The sequence below is a fragment of the Carettochelys insculpta genome, chromosome 5 (assembly GCF_033958435.1).
Source record: "Carettochelys insculpta isolate YL-2023 chromosome 5, ASM3395843v1, whole genome shotgun sequence".
NCBI lineage: Eukaryota > Metazoa > Chordata > Testudines > Carettochelyidae > Carettochelys > Carettochelys insculpta.
The window spans coordinates 8,345,418-8,367,350 of NC_134141.1; the positions used below are offsets into that span (position 1 = coordinate 8,345,418).

The 21,933-nt window shown below is 42.4% G+C and overlaps 1 protein-coding gene across 2 annotated transcripts in view; it reads left to right on the plus strand.

Moving 5' to 3' along the window:
* Positions 1-8,708: 8,708 nt before the first annotated feature.
* ZNF462 (zinc finger protein 462) overlaps positions 8,709-21,933 on the plus strand; it is a 113,313-nt gene continuing 100,088 nt past the window's right edge. The window contains exon 1 of one of the 2 annotated variants that reach the window (XM_074994627.1): positions 8,709-9,178. The gene's annotated coding sequence lies outside the window, so the exon portion shown is untranslated. Of the gene's footprint in view, positions 9,179-9,606; positions 9,704-21,933 lie in introns of those variants that run through there. The other variant, XM_074994628.1, reaches the window with a different exon arrangement.

A 21,933-nucleotide genomic window follows, 5' to 3' on the forward strand; every position in this document is an offset into this window, starting at 1 on the left:
AAACTGCCTTTTTAATTTCAGGATAACTGTCCTTGAGATATTGACGACTAAATATGGCCAGACAGCATAAAATCCAACCATTTAAGAAACCAAATTATTTCACAAGTCACTCAGGGTTTATCTATACCAATGGCAAAAATCAAACTCTTCTCTGAGTCCTCCTTTTAGCAAGTGTAATATAACCTTGAGATTTACTGCAAAGATAATGGAACCTTCAACACGAAATTGACAGCTGATGTCATGGTCCAAAAGGTCAGATGTTTTAAAGAGTGACCACAATTTCAATCTTTCTGACACCACCTCAGACTCTTCAGAAAGGTACATTTAACTGAAATGTGAGTAAGTCTAGCGGGGTTTGCAAGACTGAATTGCATAATAATTACTTTGCAATCCTTAGATGAAAGCTATTCTGTGGTGTATGTACAAAGTGCTTTGCAGGCTTTAATTATGTGTTTATGGTCACTGATTTTTAGACAAGCACTTTTCCTATGATATTTTGATTTTTAAATCAAGTTGGCTATTAAAAGAGGACCCAAGTAAGTGAGGGTATCTTGTGGGAAATCACTTATTAAAGATGTGGGACAACTGAATTACCATCTTGTCGAGGAAAAGCCCAGTTTTCCGTTAGGTCCCTGTCCACTTCCCATTAGAGCTAAAGGTAGGCTTTCCATTGATTCTAGCATGAATAGAGGCCAAGTTTCCCAGGATCCCATGAACTTTGTTTACAGACTACAGTTTGGCTCTCAGTGTTCTGTGCCATTATTTAGCTGTGATTTACCCCTAAATGTCTTCTAAGAGCCCAGTAAGCAGTGGAAGTATTGGTAACCCTACTAAACAACACTGATCTCCTGTAGTTCAGCAAATTCCCTGGTTTGGCACCAGTTGGGTCCTGAGGGTGCCAGACTAGAGCTTCAACCTGTCTTTTCTAATCTTCTCAGAGATAAGAGTGAAACTCACTTATTACCTGAAGAATGTATAATTCAAGAAAAGAATGTTATACAGGTCCTCTGTGGAAGAGATGAGAAGCTTTTTTGTCAGGACTGCTCTACACTGGCCAGGCCAACATAGCTAAAACAGTCAAGAGTGTGAAATATTCTATGTCTCTAGCCACTGTATCTCTGCTGACCTAGTTCCTGGTGTACAAACAACCAGATCAATGGAAGACTGCTTCCACGAACCTGGCTGATATCACTTCAAAGAGGTGGCATTTCTACAGGAAAGGGGAAAAAACCCATCCCATTGGTACAGGCTGCAGATATACTACAGGATTCTGCCCAGAAGAGCTACTGCTGTGTAGTGATGACATTGTAGACCCTGTAATGTAGATATCAGAATAAGGCAGTAGAAGTCTCTGTGTGGGATAAAAGGACTCTTAAGGAGTCAAGTGTAAACAGAAGCACCAGAAAACTTCTATCAAATTTATTCTTTCCTGGTTTGTGTAAGAGGACATCATCTGCTCTCCAGATGAAGAGTACTCATTAGGGCAACCAATTCCAGAGCTACGTTCCATATCAAATCCGGAAAGGAATAATGTCATGGATGTCCAACCAGAACTTAGTATCCATCAGTAATTGACGTCTGTAAAACTACATGGAAAAAGCCACAAGGATACAGTTACAAGGACCTAACCCACAGTGTAGACAGTACTATGTCAATAGAAGAGCTCCTCCCTTCAACATAGTGTGACAAAGCTCCTCCCCAATGTGGGTGATCCAGGGCAGGACAAACCCCTTTTGCAATACCAGTCCTGTTCCCATACTGTAATGGAGAAAGGATAGCTGGCCCACCCTCTTCTCCAGGTTTCAGACCCAGGAACCCTGTGAAAGCAATTTCCTGCAAATGTCACCAATAACAGCCATGTGACAACTACAATCTCCTGGGCCACTTTCTCCTGACCCTCCCCAGCACTTTCCTTACCCACAGGTTCTTCTTTCTGGCACCTGCTCATACTTGCTCCTCCCAGATCTTCCACAGCTACTTCTCTCCTCAACTGCTTGCACACAGTGAGCTAACAGAAGAGGAGCGCTTTTTAACCAGTCACAACTGATTCTTAATTGTCCCCATGTGCTCTGATTAATCCGATTCCCTTGCCTCTAGAAATCTTCTAACTGACTGCAGGTGCTTTAATTGGCTTGATTGCCCTGATAGATTCTGGCAAATTTCTGCTAGTTTTAGATTAGTCTCTGTTACTTTACCTTGGGAATGGGGACCTATTTAATCTGGGACTAATATATTTTCTGTGTACTAGTTTTCTGTAGCCATCTGGGTCATGGACGATAGCCTCTTAGGCTGTTTCTAATTCTCTGGGTGGTAGACTGTAGCCTCTTAGGCCGTTCTAGTTTTGGGAAGAAGGGGCCTGCAGAAGAAGGACTGCCTTGCGGAAGACCCCCCCCCCCGGGGGTGCACTTCTTAATGGCATTTTGGAGTCTGGAAGAATGTCTTCCGGACTCCAAATCACGTGACCTTTATGCTAATGAGGCATGGGGAATTTGCATCCGTGCCTCATTAGCCTATTTCAGACCATTTATTTGCACGCCACTTTCGAAGAATGTGGCATGTGTAGAAATGGCCTTAGGGAGGTGGACTACCTACACCGACAAGAGAAGCTCTCCCATTTGGCGTAGGTAGTGTCTTGATGAACTGCTACAGTGGCCCTGCAGCACTGGTGCAGCTTGCAGTGCTGTAAGCCTGGAAGAGCCCTGAGCAACCAAATGATTTAATTCTTCAACAGAGGATGTAACTAAGCACATTATTTTACCAGTGAAATGTTAGGCCTGATGCAAACAATACTGTGTAAATTCCTGCATCCTGTGTTACATAGGCGGTCAGACTAGATCAGCACAGTCCCTTCAGGCCTTAAAATCTATGAAATCAGCAGAATTACGCTGACATCAAAGTGTGGGTAATATAACAGTAAATCAGGCCCTTCTAGCAACAGAAGCCTTTTTTCTGACAGTTATAAAGTAAAAGGAGTATGTGTTTCTTCTCTTCATCACAGCACAGGTAGGGCTACAGGGGTTAATACTGACACTCCTCCTTGGTCAAGGACAGTATGATATTTCTGGAGTTATGAGTTCTAAAATGTCATTCCACCTTCTTGACTGGGATATGTGACTGTATCTGACTGTGACTGTAGATTCAGAGAGCGGCAATATTCCTTCTTTGTGTTCCACTCAATTCCCTTCTGTTACTTGTTTAGAAGGTTTTGGGAATGTCACTATGTTCCCGTATTGCCTTTCTGCTGTAGATTTGTCTCTTCTGGGAAGTTTCTGGGCTTGGAGAACCCAACAGACTAATAGAAATTCTAATACTTTTTTGCTCCTAGTGCATAACAGGACGAGTGGGCGATACTGGTATGTTACCATAGCTTTTCATGTGAATTACTTTACTTAAACAGATCAGTGATCCCGTTCTATCCTCTCTAGAAGAGTAGCTAACCACAGACACTTCAGAAGAAAATGTAAAATCTCTCATATAGACACCTATTCCATAAAATGGTCCTTGGGGAGGCAGCTGTTGGTTCATCTGTGTCCCAAACTATGAATGCTTATTTTATCTTATTAATGAAATGACTGATATTCGTGTAAATGTGTATTCCTTTTTAAAGGACTCGCTTTACACTGATGATATCATGTGGCAGTGAGTTTCACAGATTGAATGAGTGGTAGGTTTTTAAATGCTCTTTTCTCACTTTTAAATAAGTTCTGGGTGCCCTTTACCTTCCTATTGTGAAAGAGAAAAATGGAAGCACTTGATTGACAGTCACTATTCAGTACACAACTCCTCAAAATGCAGTAGTCCTAAAGATTTTAAATTCTCTTCACCATGGAAGTTTTTGCAAGAGTCTCAATAGTTTTGCCCTTTTTTGTGACTTCTCCCATTACTGCTCCAATAGTAGTGAGAGAACCAGAAATAAAACAAAATATTGAAGGTGACGGTGCGGTGTTGATTTATGTATGAATGTGTCGCCAATATCATTCTTGACACATTTCTTGATATTTCCTAACACTTATTTGAATGTTGTTGTTGTTTACTGGTGTTCGTTAAGCCGTTGTTCTTACTTAGCTGCTCTCAGTTCAGCTACTTCTCAGGCACTGTTACAGTTAATATAGAACCCATCAATCTGCATCAGTGGTTGAAAACTGGAAGGACAATGCATGTTACCTTGAATTTCCTCCACTGCTGTGCTTTTCAGCCACCTATCTTGCCAGGTCTTTGTATGTCTCAGTCTTCTTCCATACCAAAAAAAAAAAAAAAAAAAAGTGAAAATTTTATTATTCTAATTGGACCTGAACCTATTCCCATCATCATCCACAGGAAAACTCTCAGTGACTTAAAGCTGGTACAAGAGTATTGCTGTAGTGCTAGATAGTAACCATGCTGGTGATACAGGATTTCCACTTTAAAAACAAGGAAAAACTGAGCTGGGTCTGACACGGACAGAAAATGCACTGCTGTGGAGGATTTAGGTTCTTGTAACAGATTTTGCCAGGTTTCCTATAGACTCAGTGCTTTCATGGGCTTCTAAGAGCCCTCTAGTTGTGAAGGTAACCTTCAGAATGTAAACAAAAGTATTGTTGTCTTGATGAGTCATCAGAGACCAAAGTGCAAGCATCAGGTGAAGTGCAAACTTTCCTCCTCCTCCTTAATGGGCTGATAATTTGAGGGGCTAATTAGGATCACTTACTTGTCAACACAGTTAAGCATTTTATTTTTGATCCGCATACCTGAAACACTCCTTTTACAGGGTCATCTCCTCTGGATGGATCTACCTGCCACTTCTTTACACTTCATCCTTTGTACATCCCTAAGAAAAGGGCTGTAAATTTTGACAGCTAAACACACTTTCATTAACTGTACTTGGGAAGTCACAAGTTGATGAACCTTTCATTGTACTGTAGGATGAACTGTTGACTCATTAGCTAAAATCTTGGGTCTTCTACTGCAGTGTGAATAGTAAGAGAGTAAGCCGTGCTAGTCTATACACTATCAAAACAAAAAGCAGTCAAGTAGCACTTTAGAGACTAGCAAAATAGTTTATTAGGTGAGCTTTCATGGGACAGACCGATCTGTCCCACGAAATCTCACCTAATAAACTATTTTGCTAGTCTCTAAAGTGCTACTTGACTGCTTTTTGTTTTGATAGTGTATAGACTAGCACGGCTTACTCTCTGTTACTATTCACACTGCAGTAGAAGACCCAAGATTTTAGCTAATGAGTCAACAGACTGAAGAAGTGGGTCTGTCCCACGAAAGCTCACCTAATAAACTATTTTGCTAGTCTTTAAAGTGCTACTTGACTGCTTTTTGTTTTGATACTGCAGTGTGAGGAATTGTCCACATGGTCCTATGCAGCAGCAGTGGAGAGAGCTCACAGTCAACATCTGTGTAACGGTATTTTTAATTCCCATGAGTCGATACTTCTCAGCGTAGCTGTTTCTCGTATCAGCACAGGGAGCAGGATCTGCTTCTGTGTGTCATGTAAACCGGCTGTAGAATTTTAACAGGGCTTGGAAGAACAGATAATAGAAATGCAGATCTCCACAGCTCTCTAAGGCTGTGTCTACATTACAGAGTTTTGTTGACAAATGCATTCTGTCGAGAAACTATCAACAGAATGCAGTGGATTTCCCAGGAGAGTTAAGTTGCTCCTATACAAGGCATAGCGCCTCTGTTCAATCGGTCAACAAAAAAAATAGGGTAGACGCTCCAGGGGAGCCTCTGTTGACAGACAGGGCTTCCAGTTCACTGGGCAGCCCTGTTTACAGAACTTCTGGTTGGCTATTCTGTCAACAGAGGGCTGGGCAGTCTGGCGGCTCTCTGTCAACAAAGAGTGTCGACATCTGGAACCTCTGTTAGGTGTGGATGTGTTCTGTCGACAAAGGTTCTGTCAAGAAATATGTCCTGACAGTGACTTCTGTCGACAAAATTCTGTAGTGTAGACCCAACCTAAAAGTTTGGGACATAACAAGCACCTTAAGAGACTAACAAATTTATTAGGAGATGAGCTTGTGTGGGTAAAATCCACTTCTTCAGATGAAAACGGAGAGATAAAAATGGAGAGGAATCAAGAGTTTATATGGAGGGAGGAAACAAAGTGGTTACCTGTCACTAGCAGGACCAGTTAATGAAGAAAATTAAGTAGGATGTGTTTCATTCCTGCAAATATCAAAGGTGGGGAAGTTGCCCTTGTAATGCATAAGTGAATTAAGATTCATGGCAGGACTTACAGGTTGAGTTAAAGTCCTCCAGATTTCTACCTTTTGTGATTCATTGTTCTCCTGAACACAGCAATCATCAAACACAACCTCACCATCCTGTCCGAAAGCTTCTCTCCAGAAAAATGGAGGAATCTCTGCAAGAAGGAAGTTATGGATTAACCTGGCCATGGGGACAATGTCTTCCTAACCAGCCCTGGTCAGGGTTTAGTTTGTGCCTTGAAGCAGGAGGGTTTAAACTTCCACCTTCCGCTCAACTTGACTTCCATCTGTGTTATCTCTGGTGCTAAGGGGGAACTGATTTGCAGCTCACTGATTTATTTGAGAGGGGATATTTTGGTGGTGGGGGAGGAGGAAACATCCCTTTTTTTTTAGTCCTCTGAAATTTTGGAGGGGGAAACAGCTACACCTTCCCTGGGTCTTATAGTCCATTCTCTGCAAAAGGTCAGCCGGGTTCTAGGACAGAGAGCCCAGCATCTGGGTTGAGATGGTGGGGGTGGGGCAGAAAAGAGGGGTGCCCCACTGAGAAGAAGCAACCAAGATACTACCCTCCTTCCCAATGTACAGTGGTTATTTTCCAGGAGCGGAGCCTGATCCAGGAATCAGGGGTTCTTTTTTAAGTCCCCCTTTACACCATACAAAAGACAAAGATATAAATTATCTGCTGCTGAAGGGCTTTCAAAGAGCCTCTAAAAGTCTTGGCTCTGCCTTCAACCAGAGGGATGATTTATAGAAAATTGTTGCCAGAACAGTGCAACTCACACACCTGCTGGGTGTGGTTCACTGTTCCATGCAAATGGCACCTGGACCACTTATGGAGAGACAAAAACAGCTCTGCAGTCTTAGTTGGCAGACAGTTGGCTAAGCTTCAGAAGTCCCAGGTTCTAGTCTGCCTGGCTGGTTACACTGGCACATCCTGGTATCCAGAAAGTCAGTACGTCTCTTCCCTAATGTTCTCTCAAGGAGGTGCCTGCAGAAAGCCACAAGGGTCCATGTGAACTCCCTTTTTCTACCCCCAGAAGGATTCTCTGAGATCTCCTTCCACCTTGTTCCTCTCATTTCTACAACACTTATTGGGAATTCTCCCTGGACAGGGTTAAGTGGGGGAGAGAAAGAGTTAATGGGACTCTGGTTTTTTTTTTTTATATTTTATTTTATTTTGCTTTGCTTTAACTACCAGCAAAGTGCAAGTTGAATGAGATTATGGAGGAGACGCTGCATTGTTTTAACAGCTGATGGGTCCCTGGCATCTGATTAGCCTTTGCGTCCATTTCTGGCTGTTGAGTCGAGACATGGAGGAGACCCGAGCTGCAACAAACCGCTTCCAGGCTAATACCTCCCTGGCACCTTTAAGAAGATCCTTCCTGCTTCCCCACTCACACCAAACCCGCCCTCCCAGTGCCCAAAGGCTCTTCCTGTTGGAGATCCAGAGAATCTCTCCTGCAAGTTCTACTTCCTCTCCCCAGCACACCAAATGCCTTGCTGGAGAACTGGGGAAATGCCAAAGATGTTGCAAAGCCAGGCATGTCCTTCCATGCAGATCGCTTCTGCATGGATGGATTTCCCCCCTTCCAGTCCTTGATGAGAGCCCAAGAGGCTTTTTAACTTGGCATGGCCAGAGGGGTGGGGGGTTGTCCTTTGCCAAGGAGGCGTCTCACGGCTGAGCACGATTGTTGGAAAACTTGCACTAACTACAACTGCGGGGTGGGAGTTAACCTCACCTGCGCTTTCCTGCTGCCTCCAGCCTCACGCCACGTTCTCAGGATGAGTCCCTTCCGCTGTGCCAGGCTTGGACATGTTCTGCTAGGGAAGCGCAGGCAGTTTGGGGCTGGAAGGTGCAACAATTACTCCAAGTGGGGTTCCCCCTTCCCTCTCTCCCTCCCGCGGTCAAAACATTGCAGGGCTGCAGCCAGGGCGGTTGGTGCTCGCTAGGGCGAGCTCCTTTCCCCCTTCATGCTGGGGAGGAATGAAAAACTAGCAAGAGCCGAGGGTTTATTTCCGGGAGGAGACTTCAAAATACGTGCCAGAAATGGACAATTGGAGCCTCTTTTCCCCCACACGGGCAAGCTGGAAGGGGGATTAAAAACCAACCACGTGGTGGATCTGGTTTTTACACTTCGCAGCGTCCAGCTCCATTCCGTCCTTGGCCCTGCTCGGGGAAGATTGGCCTCTGGAGGGCTGTCTCTGAGGGAGGCAGCTCAGGAGCACATCTGCCTGCAGGGACCGGCTTGTGCCATGGCTGGTAGAAAGCTATGAGCCAGCAGGCGAGATCCCTCTGAGCGGGCTGGCTCAGCACGGCCAGGGCTCAGGCGGGCGGCTGGGCAGGAGGCGGTGTGAAGGCTACATACAGCTTGGGCTGGGAAGCTCTACAGCCCGGCTCCTCTCCTCCCCCGCCCTCCACGTCCTCGCTGGCCTCTGAGTGACTCCATGTCCCAAAGCTTAACTTTGTAACCACCTTCCTTCCTTCCTCTACATCTCCTCCATCTTCACCACCTCTGCTACCAGCCTCATCTCCTCCTCCTCCATCTCTTCCCCTCCCTCCCTGCCTGTCCCTGCTGCCTCTTCTTGCCTCTTTCCTCCTCTTTCTCCTTCTCCTTCCCTCCTCCACGTTGTTGTTGTTGTTGTTAGAAAGGCTTCTTGCACCCCCTGGTGCTCTTGCGTTTTGTGTGGTAGGAGAGAGGAGATTGTCTTCTTTCTCTCGCTCCCTCTCCCTCTGGTTGCTCATTATTCAGAGAGAGACATAGAGGGAGAGAGAGAGAGAGACGGATATCTCAGGTCATCTGCAGCTGCAGCAGCAAGCGAGGGAAGGAGAGGGGGGAAAAAAAAGCAGGGAAAGATGGCGATCCTCCATGGCTGAGACCTGGCCAGGAGCACTTGAGACTCGCACAAGAACTTCCCACCACCAGCACAAGAAGAGCTGGACAGAGAGGAGCAGAAAGCAGCAACCTCGGGACGCCACTGTAAGTTCTAACCCTGAAAAGAATCCACCTCGGGTTGGGCTCGGAGGCGCTCCCCTCTCTCGCGCCCCCCACTTCTGCTTGCTTCCCACCACCCCTTCTTCCTCTGAAACCCATTCATTCGGGCCAGGGCGGCACGGAAAAGGGGGTGTTTTGTTGGAGCGCGAGAGAGAAAGTCTCTTGCATGGAGGAGGAGGAGGAGGAGGTGCTGGTGGTGGTGGGAGGAGGGAGGCGGTTAATTATTTTTTGTTGTTGTTGTTGTTGCATTGAGGGGGGGAGAGAAATATGGGGCGCTAAGTGGGAGATCAGCAGAGCTGGGGGGGGTGGAGGGATGGATGCGTCCCTGTGTGTGTGTGTGAGGACTGGATGGTGCCTGGGTGTGTGGACTTGGCTCAGAGACGGGAGAGACAGAGGAGAGAAAAGCTCCGTGCTGGCAATCGGGTGACCTCTTTCTTTTTCTCTTTCTTTCTTTCTTTCCTTCCTTCTCCTCTGCCTCCTCCCCTGGTGCAACGCTGCTCCCTCGCCCAGGTATTTGCCCCCCCCACCTTTCCTGAAGTTGGGATGTGGGGGTCTCTGGCTGGCTCTCTGGGGGGGCTGGTGGGCTCTGAAGGGGGCTGCTTGGAGGAGGACAGCGTTAGCTGGAGAGGAGAAGCCATTACACACGCTCCTGGTCTCCTCTGAGAGGGGGAGAGAGACAGAAAGGAGGAGGAAAGAGCCTCACTTCTTGCTCAGTTCCCCGGGTGTCTCTGTCTTCCAGCCACACAGGGAAGAAAGAGCCTCCCCCCCCTTCCCTGCCTTTATCTCCCTGTCCTCCATTTGCAAGCTGTCTGCTTTGGTTCCAGTCCAGACTCCACCACACAAAGCTTCCCCCCACCCCCATGCAGACACAGTCTCCAAGCTTTTTATGTCTCCTGGAGTAACCTTTCTTTTCCTCTTAGCTCTGTAGTTTCTACCCTCCACAGAGCGAGACAGATCCTCCTGGAGCTCCCTGTGGATGGGATCTGCTAGGATCCCTCCTCTCGGCTCCCCTCTTTTTTAAAATTTTTTTAAAGCAAGCAAACAGAAAGTTTCATTTCTTTTCATATCAGCCCCCCTGGAAAGACCTTCAAGTTTGGGGGCTTTGCTGCTGCTGCTTTTCGTGTGTGTGTGCGCCTGTGTGTGTGTCTGTCTGTCTCATGAAGCGGCTTGCATGTCTAAGAGGAAGTGAGTAGTTTGGCAGAGAGCTGTGATCTGAGTCAGGTAAGCCATGTCATGTTCTGTAGCTCCACCAGAAAATGGAGGAGAGTGAGAGAGAGAGAGAGAGAAAGAGCAGGCTTCCAGTAGACAAAGCTGAGATGGGAAGTGCTCATTATGGATGTCTCTCCATTTTTTGAAGCTTTGCTGGCTTGTGGCTGCCTTAATCCTAGTTTATTTCCCCCCCCTGAGGTTCTTCAGTTTTTCAGTGTGCAACATTTTGATAGCTCTTCTCTGTGACTTCATTCTATAAGAAAATGGGAGAAATTTCTTAGGTTTTCTCATCCAACCAGAGAAACACATCCTGAGGGTTTTTTCCCCCTCCTCTCTCCCTTTCTCTTTCTGATTTTTCATGTGGAAGTCAACCTTTTAGATTTTTCTTCTGGTTGAACTTCATGGGATTTGAGATGTTGATTCAGTTGACCAAAGACCCAATTTTTCTTAAATACTTGGAGGTAAGTGTCTATGTCTTGAGGCTGCTCAGGTTCTTCTGCAGAACACCAGGCAATGTCAGTCATTTAAGGTGCTAATGGTGTCCTTGAATCCAGCATATTCACTTCTGAGGCTCATCAACAATCATTCTTCTAGCTACATTTAAAAACGTTTTTGTCAACTAATTTGGTTACATGTTTACCATGCCACAATGCTTTTAGAATTCCCCTGGGGCTGGTTGGGAGGTTGAAGTTTCTTAAGGTACCATAAAAGATAACCATTTCTCTTTCTTCATGTTGTCTGACTTAAAAACATCCAACAACTTTCATGTTTTCAGCGTCTTAAAAATGTTTATTTGTGAAGCAATCTAGCAAAATTGGTTTATTTTTAATGTCATTGTGGAAACTTAGGATCTTAAAAAATCTGATGATGTGTTTCAACAAAACTTATTTCTTTTCACATTTTTACTTGGAATAGTTTAGGACAACCTTTAAAGAGAGCACCAGTTGTCCCATCTCCCTCTCTCCACCAACTTTGTTTTGCAGATTCATTGCAGAGTTTATGCAGTTTTTCAAAAGTGTGAATTGGAATCCTAAAATGTTGCAGAATTTAAAGGAGGTACAGTGTAGAGTTAGAAAGCATGGGTCAATAGAGGTGCATTAGCAACCTGCTTTGTACTGTGTTCAGATTTTTTGGAAGAGCTCAAAAAAGGATCATGGTGCTTTTAGGTTAAAATATACACAACGGTAGAAAGAAATACTTGGAGATGGTAGCTTTTGAAGCAGAACCTGGTGATTCCAGTTGGTAGAAGGTTTTAGTGAAACACTTCCTCAATCACTTCAATTTTCTTTTTAAATGGTAGTAACTGAGTTCTGTGTGTATTATTTTAGGTGGCATGGTTCTAGATTTCTGGCTGCCAGTGTGTCTTGCTTGGTTTCTGAAATGCTGAAAACTTTTGTCTTTCTTTGAAACAAGTTCTTTAGTGAGATGAACCTTTTTGGAATACTAGTTTCAGATGTGTTTAGGGTTACACTGAAGCTGCATAAGAAACAGGGAAAATCTACTTACGGTCTGACCAGTGATATGGGCCTCGTGCAGTGATCATTTAAGTAAATGAAAAGGCTCTAATTTAATTCCATAAACTTGGTTCTAGTCCGTATTGTCCTCCTCTCATCTCTATAACTTGGAAGCTATTTTAGATATATGCATGTCAAAGGCAAAAGAGCAGTGAGTTTCTAAAATGAGAGAAACCAAGGGGGCATAAGGTTTGTTCTGAGCTTGAGTTCATTGCTGCAGAGTTTGAAAAGTGTTGGTCTTCTGCAATAGGTTCGAGATTTAAGATGAAGTACCTCAAGGGAGGTGCGAGTATACATGTTGTAGTGATGGTACTGTGAAAAATTCTAAATGAGTCACTATGAATGTAAAATACTGCATAATACTCTTCCTGTTTGGATGACCCTGGCCTTAGCTTCACATGAATGTTCCTACTAGTGAAGATACTTACCCTAGATATTTTCAAGCAGAAACTGAAATTCACATTATAGTAAAAGGACTTGATAAGTATTGAAAAACTGGTAAATCTTAAATTAACTTCAAAAAGAAGGTCTTACTTTGTAAATAAGGGTACCTTACAGTCTTGACTTTGCTGCTCCGTTTCTTGGTTAAAACAATAATTAATTACAAACTTAACAAAAGCATATACCACCATGAGCTATGTTGTTAAGGAGCATGAAATGTAAAAAAGAAGCACTATCGACTATATCAAGTGGATAGAGAGAAGAGGTGCTTTTTCACTATCCAGGAAAAAGTACAAAAGTATTACTGTGCATATATAATGAGTTTAGAATGTGAACATTCTGAAGTGAGTGCAAAATTGATTGGTTGATATGGAAACTAGAACAATCCCAAGCAGAAGTGTGTGCTTTTTGGTGGTGGGGGGTGGGCCTTATCATTATTCAGTAAAGCTAAAAAGAGATTTAATCATGTGACTGCATTGGTTTGTGACTTGAAGACTGGTATTGGGAACTAATTGTGTTGGTGGCTGATAAGTATTAGGAGAAAATGCTCCATGTACATACTTCAACATCTGGCAGATCTGGGCCCTAAGGAATGGACTGTTTAATTTTAGCACTAGCAAGGAAATAGGAAGTAGTAAAATCTTATTATCGGTCAAGCTGCAGTTTGAGGAAGGTTATTCCAAAAAACAAAGATACTTCTTGAAATGCTGAACACTCAGAGGAATGATCAAAAAGCTACCCCTATGGTAGTTGTATGCCCCTTCTCTAAGCACATGTAGGTTTAAAATAAGAATTTAAGATTTTTCTATTCTGCTCTGATACCATCTGTGCATATTATTGCAGGTAATTTCTCAAAACTAAATTTAAGAGTACTGCTTTGTAACTTTTAAACTGGAAGAAGGACATAATCTGTAAAATTGTTAAATAACTATATAATATTCCTTAACCAGCTTTGTCTCATTATAAATCTGTGATTGACAAAACCTAGGGAAGAAAAATATACCTATGGTTGTATGCTAACCAAGAAGAACACCACTTAGTTGAGCTAAAATGTTGCAAAGAGTAGTTGGTGAGGTAGATTAACTGTGGGTAAGAAGATCTTTTTTATTGATGGATCAGGAAAAGTCTGCAGAGTGCATAAGTTTTTGTGACATCTTACCAAATGTTGTGCTATATTTTTGCTATGCCATGGTAGGAAGCCGAATGGTAATATTTATCTGGAAGCTTGCAGTTGGGTTTCTTGGGCTGAAATAATACATTTCATAGACTGTTCCCGGTCTTCTACCACTGACAGAGTTCTATAATTTTCTTAGTGGACGTGTTCTGAACTTCTGGTTGGTGGCTTCCATCAAGATATCTATTCCCATCAGTCTGAGTTCTATTGTGTCTCCAAAAACTGTAGTGTACCAAACTGTTCTGCTGATGAGAAGAAGTGATTCTTTTGGAAATCTTTTAGATAGTAGTAAAATGTAATCTGAGGCCATGGGATTTGAAGAAAAGTCTTGAAAGTGTTAAGTAAAGAATACTGTGGATGAAGAACTCACTTTGCTCTTCAATGTGAGAAAGTAATTCTGACGTAAAAACGAAGGTGAGATAAGAGTGTAGATTGCTTAACAATTGTAAAATGCTTTGAATCAAATAAAACAAATTATTTGATCTAAGGTAGGATGGAGAAGATGGTGGGATGCGTCTTCAGCAGCTGGCAATGACACAGTTAACTTTGTAAATGGTTGAACTTCAGCATGGCACTTCTCCAAATGAATTGACTGTTGAAAATAAAATGTTCCAGAAGAACTGGGAGAACAGGAAAGAAGTTAAAATAGCTTGGTTTATATGCCAGTGCTGAAAGAATAAAAAGGGGGAGGAAGGGAGATAGCTCGACTCATGATAATTATCTTGTTGGTTATAATGAAAAGGGTTTAGTAGAAGCTTCCAAATGAGGGGACTTGATTTATACGAATTCAGATTTCCTTTATGCCTTGTGTTCTGGAAGCATTCTTTTATCTACCCAGGTTATGTTTAGGAGACTGCACACACAGGGAGAAAAAGTCAAATGAGATTTTTCTCTCTCTCTCTCTTTTTTTTTCCAACTTTGGTACAAGACCTCAAGTTCTCGCATTTTGCCATAGTTGTCTTAGAGCTCTGTGAAGCTATGCATTGTTGTACAAATGCAACATTACAGAAGTTACGTGATATGGCAAAAGAGGATCTTCATTTCCCAGGTACTTCAAGGTACTTCATTTGTGTTTTTTAATTTTTCTGTATTCTGTCTTCAACAGGAATATTTCCATTGGTAAAATTATCTTGTTCAGCTTGGAGCATTGTCTTATTACTGCAATAACCTCAACCCATTCTTGCCTAACTTCTAATTGAAGAAGCTTTTCTTCAGCTATATTTGGAAAGAACTTGCTCTCCTCCATGGAAGATCATGACTACTTGGTATTTTCTATGTATAACCTGCTCCGTTCCCCCAGCCCACTCCCCACCAATTAAGTGAATGTCACTCCTGGATAGACCAATAAAAAACAGTGTCTTCTGACCTACCCTTTCCTCCATGTGGTGAAAACCCCAATGTTTTTGGAGAATCTGCATGCAGTTGGAGAAATCATGGAAGATGAAGATGCAGAGATGACCCCTGAAAGGTCTTGCCAATGTCACTGAGTGAGGGTGGTGTTATAGAGGCTTAGTGTTTTATGAAAAGGGTGGATGAGGAAGATCTCTTAAGGAAGCTCAGCTGTTGGTACTATTTGTGTAAAAGAGAACACAGGCAAGAGATTGCAAGGCATGTATCTGTTGCTCCCAGATGGGGAGTCACATACATTCTTTCTGGGAATAAAAACTTGATGTTGTGGCCAGGAAAAAGAGCTGTAGTCAGTGATGAGGAAGGACTTATGGAAAACTTAAGCAGGGTAATAACCATTTCAAGGCTCATGTAGTGAAAGCCAAATATCTTTAAAAGCACTTGATTGGCGAGCTTCACCAAGAGGGAGTGCGCTTGACAATGTAAGAATCTACTTGTTACTGTAGATGATGCTTGTATTTTTAATTGGGAAGAAGATAAAACCGAATTGTTAGGTTTGTGATGAAGGGTATGGCACTCTCCCAGGATCTTGTGGGTGTGGGGAACAATTAACCCTTACCCTGTACATTAGGGACCTGCCTTTTCCTTTCTCTGAATGCTATATGTATGCTGTTTAATAATTTACCAAATGCTAAGAAAAGGAATGGGTAGCAGTCTAATATGGCATGTCTGCAAGATATCTTATAGGCACATCTTTGACCCTGACCTGAAGATTAAGAAATAGGATGTTTAAACCATTGTACTGCTATTGAAAAGCTTTGGAAGGGACCTCAGAGTTAGAATCCCAGCTGCTATCAAGATAGAGGGAAATGAGGCCTTCAAAGGATGCAAGGATTAGAGTGTCAGGAAAAGCAAACAGGAGCATCAGCACAAGTAGAAAATAGACAGGGCTGCACAGCCAACAGAGAAGTAGGCTAAGGCATGACATAATTATGTGTAGTGGAAACTTGCTGGTAATAGAGCAGTTGCGTGGGGTAGAGAGGCATTAGAATGATTTGTGAGACAAAACAAAGCAGATGTTAAGAGGCAGAATGATATAGGAAGACAGAGAAATCTGTGCTTATGATAATGAGGGAAGACTTTATTGAAGCATACTAAAAATGGAATTTTCTGACATACATAAAGAGTATTGCTCTTCCCATGATCTTCTGGACAATAAGGGCTTCACTGCCACAACTGAACAAGCAACTGCCTCCCTCCCCCTTGGTTCTCTACAGGTCAAACTGTGTTACTTTGGGGTGACGTAACCAGTCCTGGGAAGAATTACCTTCCTGAATATTCTACATGGACATTAAATGGGCCAAAACAGCTGGAACATAACAAACTGGACACTGACTGCAAGACTAATGGGGCTGAACCACAATGGTTTGTTGTAGTAGGCTTATAAAAGACTTCACTTCCACATATGGCCAATGTGTGTCTCACTATTGGCCAAGATAGAACTGTCAAAATCCTGTACTCTTGGTGCAAATTTTTTTTTTAAATAATTCCTCAAAATTATTAACCGAAATAGTTGAAATGAAAGGGTTTGTATGCCTGAAGATTCAGGTCAAGAGGTCAGTGCCGTTTTACATGCGGAATGGGATATATTTATCTTTTACTACTTGAATGTAAGTTGTCTGTTGAAGACCTTAATTTAGTGTTTAGCTGGGAAAGGGATCATTAATAACGGCGCAGTGCAGTCTGAATATCCACGTTCAGCTGTCTAATGATGAAACTAAAGGAAACGTAAACATTTCCCCTTCCCCCTTTCTGCCTCCTTCCTTCTGTGGTTAATTTAAAACTGACAGCTCCAAGAATTCCACATTCCCTAACTTGGATTCAGCAAATGTTCCAGAATAACAAGTGTGGTTGGTTGATTCAGGAAAGGTTTTCTTAACCAGTCCATGCGGTGATGTGTGGGGGTGTGTTTAGTAGATCTGAAACGGGAATCCTGCCACACAATCAGCGTGGCTGTTGACTATCAAGGTGCTAAAGGAACATTCATGGAAGACAAGGTCACTGCAGAGAAACTACATCTTTTGTGTCCAAAATGCTAGCCACTAGCTGCATGTGGTGGTTTGAGTGTGGCTGGTTGGTTTGAACAATAAATATATTTCCAGAATAATATGGCTAGTTTGCAATAATAGCTAGTGCTTCTGAACTGGTGGGACACCAGGGAGCTACGTGAATTCTTTGGCTCAGTCTGCACTGTTAAGGATGTGAGAGAGATTCTCATAACTGAGCTGTTCCTTTTAGGGGCCAGATCTGAGGAACTGTCCCACTTGAGGTGTCAGTCGAGAAGTTTTGGAACAAACTGATAAATGAAACCATAGTATGTCCTGAGGACTAGATGTTCTGAAGGAACTCAAATTTGATATTGCATTACTAACTGTTGTATGCAACCTATTTCTTAAAGTAATTCTGGACCAGTTGACTGGGAGATAGCTAATGTAATAACCAGTTTTTAAAAAAGGCTCCAGAATTGATCCTGGCAATTACAGGCTGGTAGATCTAACTTCAGTACTGGACAAATTGGGTGAACTATAGTAAAGAAGAGAATTATCAAATGGATTGATGAATATCATCTGTTGAGGAAGTGTCAACAAGCCTTTTGTAAAGGGAAATCTGTAATATTTATTTGAGGGGCCCACCAAAATGTTAGAGTTCTTTGAGATGATCAACAAGTATGGAGAACGGGGCATTAAGAGTGCTTGGACTTAAAGAAAGCCTTTGAGAAGGTTTCTCACCAAAGGCTTCTAAGCAAAATAAACAGTTCTGGAATAAGAGGGAGGGTCCTCTCATGGATCAGTAAGTGATTAAAAGACAGGAAACAAAGGGTTTCCTTTTTCAGTGGACAGCTTTCACAGTGAACAGGGTCCACTGAGGATTTTTGCTGGAGCCAGTGTTGTTCAACACTTTAATAACTGACCTGGGAAAAACGTAATCAGTAATGTGTTATGGTGACAGAGAGATAGCTGTGTTAGTCTGTATTCTGTCAAAACAAAAAAGCAGTCATGTAGTACTTTAAAGACTAACAAAATAGTGTATTAGGTGATGAGTTTTCATGGGACAGACCCACTTCTTCAGATCATAGCCTTAACAGAACAGACTCAGTATATAAAACACAGAGAGGCAAAAATTATTATCAAAGTTGACAAATCAGAAAAAATTTTGGCAAATCAGAAGAGCAGAGGGACGGAGGGGTAGGGATGTGGGGTGGGATGGGGTGGGGATCCAACGTGTTACAGTTTGCAGATGATACAAAATTCCTTAAGGTAGTTAAGTCCAAAGCTGACTGTAAAGTGTTACCAAAGTAGCTCACAAAACTGGGTGATGGGCAAGAAAATGGCAGGTGAAATTCTGTATGGATATAAGGAAGGTAATGTACACTGGAAAACAGTCTCAGCTATATACGCAAAATGATAGGCTGTACGTTATCTGTTGCACGCAAAAAAGAAATTTTGGAGTTATTGTGGGTAGTTCCCTGAAAACATCTGCTCAATTTGCAGTGGCAGTCAATAAAGCTGACAATATTAGGAACTGTTGGGGAAGAAATGGGTAACAAAACAAACAATATCATAGTGCCACTATGTAAATCCCTGTTACACCACTTCTTGAATACTGTGTGCAGTTTTTGTCACACCATTAAAAAATAAAGATGTATTAGAATTGGATAAAGTAGAGAGAAGGCCAACAAAAGCGATTAGGGGTGTGGGGCAGCTTCCACATAAGGAGAGATTATAAAAACTGGGACTGTTCAGTGTAGAAAAAAGACAAAGGGAGATATGATAGAGTTCTATAAAATCGTGTGAGGTGGGGAGAAAGTGGATAAGGAAGTTTTATCGATGCTGTCACATAACACAAGAAGTAAGGGAATGCCTAATAGAATTAATAGGCAACTGGTCTAAAACAAGCGAAAGGGAATACCTCTTCACACAACACACAGTCAAAGTGTGGACCTCTGCCATGGAATGCTGTGAAGGCCAAAACTCTACCAGGTTGCAAAAGGAACTAGGTAAATTTATGGAGGAGAGGTCCATTATCGGGGAGCTAAGATCTTCAGGGATGTGGCTGCGTGTTCCAGGTATCCCTGAGGCCCTGACTCTCAGGTTTGGGGAGTGAACAGCAGGGCCTTGATAATCACTTTACGATTGCTCCCTGTTCATTACCTTTTGAAGTAGCCAGCGTTGGCCACTGCTGGAAGACAGGATGTTGAACTGGATGGACCCAGTAGGGCCATTCTTGTGTTGTTTTAAACTTTTGAGACTCTATGGAAGAATGATGGTTAGGGCACAGAGCTATAAACCAAACATGAGTTTTTGTTCCCCGCTCTGCCAGATGCTGCCTTTCTGAACCTGGGCAAATGGTTTTCTGTTTAAAATGTCAAAAGTAGCCATGCTGGCTTTTATTTTTTTGAGTGTCCAACTTGAGACCTTTTGGTTCTGGGGTCTTTAGAGGTGCCATGGTTCTCACCAGCTTCAGTTGCAGTAGTGGGCCTCAGTGCTTATGAAAATTTGGGTTCAAGTGCTCTCTGGCAGAGTAGCCAAAAATAGAATGTGCCAGCATTTGTGGTTGTGTCTGGGAATTTTAGTCTAATTATCCAACCTGTTTGTCCCCATCTAAAGATGGGGGTAGCACTTCTCCACCTCGGAAGGGATATGGAAAAGGAAAGCTCACGGAGCTAGATTCTGCCATTTTTACTCATCTTGAAATAGAACTAGCTGGCACCATCTTCAGAAGAAGGAACAGTTCATTGTGTCCAAGAGTGGCAGAATCTGGACCATTGCTTTTTATGCCCTTTGAAATCTTTGGATGTGGGAGCTATAAAAGCCCACAACTTTTATTATTCATCATTTACCACTCAAGTACTCATCCAGGGAACCTTTAGTTGTGCTGACTGATTGTCTGTCCTCAGATGTATATTACAAGCTAGGATTTGTATAGAAGAGGAGACTAAAAATATACACGCCGTGTCTATGTAACTCTTTATTTGGTAGTGCCTGGGGAGGACTGAGGAGCTTAGGAAGGGAGCAGCAACAAAGGGGTATTTGTAAGTAGTTTGTTGTTGTACTAGAATTGGTATTTTCCTCTACATTTATTTTGTTTTGTGAAAAGCAGAGAAAAAATGACATGTTTGAGGAAAAAGCAGAAATGCTGATACTGTCTCCTGTTCTGGCAAATTGAAGGTCCTCATCTTTGTGTTTTTCAGTTTTATTCTTGCTTGATTTTGTTTGGTAATTTTCTCTGGCTACAGGCTATAAGGGGTTTTGCTGTTGGTTCTGAAACCCCACCAGTCCTCCATTCAGTTTAAAGAAATTGGCAAGTGTTAAATATTACAAGCTCATCCAAAGAGTTCTCTGTCTAATTAACTGGCTCCTGACTTCTAATTAATTGATGCCCTTTTAGTACCGTTCCAAAGGACAGAGCTCACAATGAAGCAAGAAAGTCCTTCAGTTCCTGATCAGAAGTGCATCTGAAAGTTTAAGCCTTGTGATATCAGGTCTACTCCTATCAATTCCTTTTGGTCTACTGACCTTTTATCTTCTGTTCAGGGGAGGGAACTGGGGAGAGAGAGTATCAGCTTTCAGCTGTCAGGTCATCTAGAGGTCAAGTTCCCTTGTCTTCCATGAAGCATATTGTGTGGAACAGCATTGTGTATGATAGTAGTTATGTAGAGAGATTATGACTTTATCAGGCTCTCTTGAGGTAAATATCACTCATGAATTGGCACATAGGATGCCTCTTTTGGCCTCTTGGTCAGATAGTTGTCGGACAGAAACAATAAGAAGCATACCTCTTTGGAGGCTGTAGCTGACTAGGTAAGCAATTAGTTCACTGGACACTTTCCATTAGATAAGAAACAGTTGCTTCTCAAGAGCCTGTGGACTCTGCCATCAGATCCTCTATTATCAGGTCTATAGTCAGAGAGAGGTAGCTGTGTTACTGTGTGTCTTCATAGTTTTTATTTTCCAGATCTGAAGAAGTGGGTCTGTCCCATGCAAGCTTGTCACTTAATAAATTATTTTGTTAGTCTTCAAAGTGCTACAGGACTGCTTATTGGGTAGGTTTGTTAGATGTTTCACTGAAGGACAGAATCTTATTACTCACTGAAACTGTCGTTTGGGTCTCCCAACTGCATGATTAAGTAAGTACACCTGAAAATACTTTTAAATTAAGGTATCTGATTACTGAACAGTGCCAGAGGTGTTAGTATACCGTACACCTCCCTTTCCATTTCCCCTACCGCCGTGTACCGCATAACTCTCAACAAGGCGGAATACAAGGCCTTCAATGTGCTATGCTACTAGGAGGTCACAAGGAATGAGGTAAATTAATCTCTTAATATTTTAATTATGGCGTCACAACCAGAAAATGTGATCCTACCTACTGCCTTGGATTTGAAGTTACAGATGCAGAGCTGATACACTGATTGACTTGAAACAAGCAAAGTCCATTGTACATGCAAATGAAGATGAAACTTTTTCTGCTTTTTTTGCTTGCACCATGGAAACGTTTCTTTCCTCCTTCCTTTTTAAGTGCTAAATGCCTCTCCATAGGCTCATTCATGTTGCTTCATTCATGTACAATAACATAGGGTCTGCTTACCCATGTTTGGATCTTCTGTGTGGAGATGTTTATTTTAAGAGTTCATGTCTACTTACTTTTGCTAATACTGTACTGTAATATCAGATGGGCTACTGAGACCTCAAGGGGTGAGCAAGCTATTTTTAGAGTGTTTGAAGGGTAGATGATGTTTCAGATTGTGGAATGACTTTCTGGAGGGTTCATTACCATATACTGAAGTTTTGTATGCCATGGCAATGGAGTTAAGTCATATGATTGTGATGAGGTAGTATCTTAACTGGGACATAAAAAAATGAAGACCATTTTCTTGCTTCAGTTGGGAAAATTTTAAAGGTAAATGTAGCTAAATTTCTACATTATTCTTCTGCTAACCAAGTAAATATAGCAAGAGCTTCTAGCCTTCTTTAAAGATATAATAAGCAGCCTGT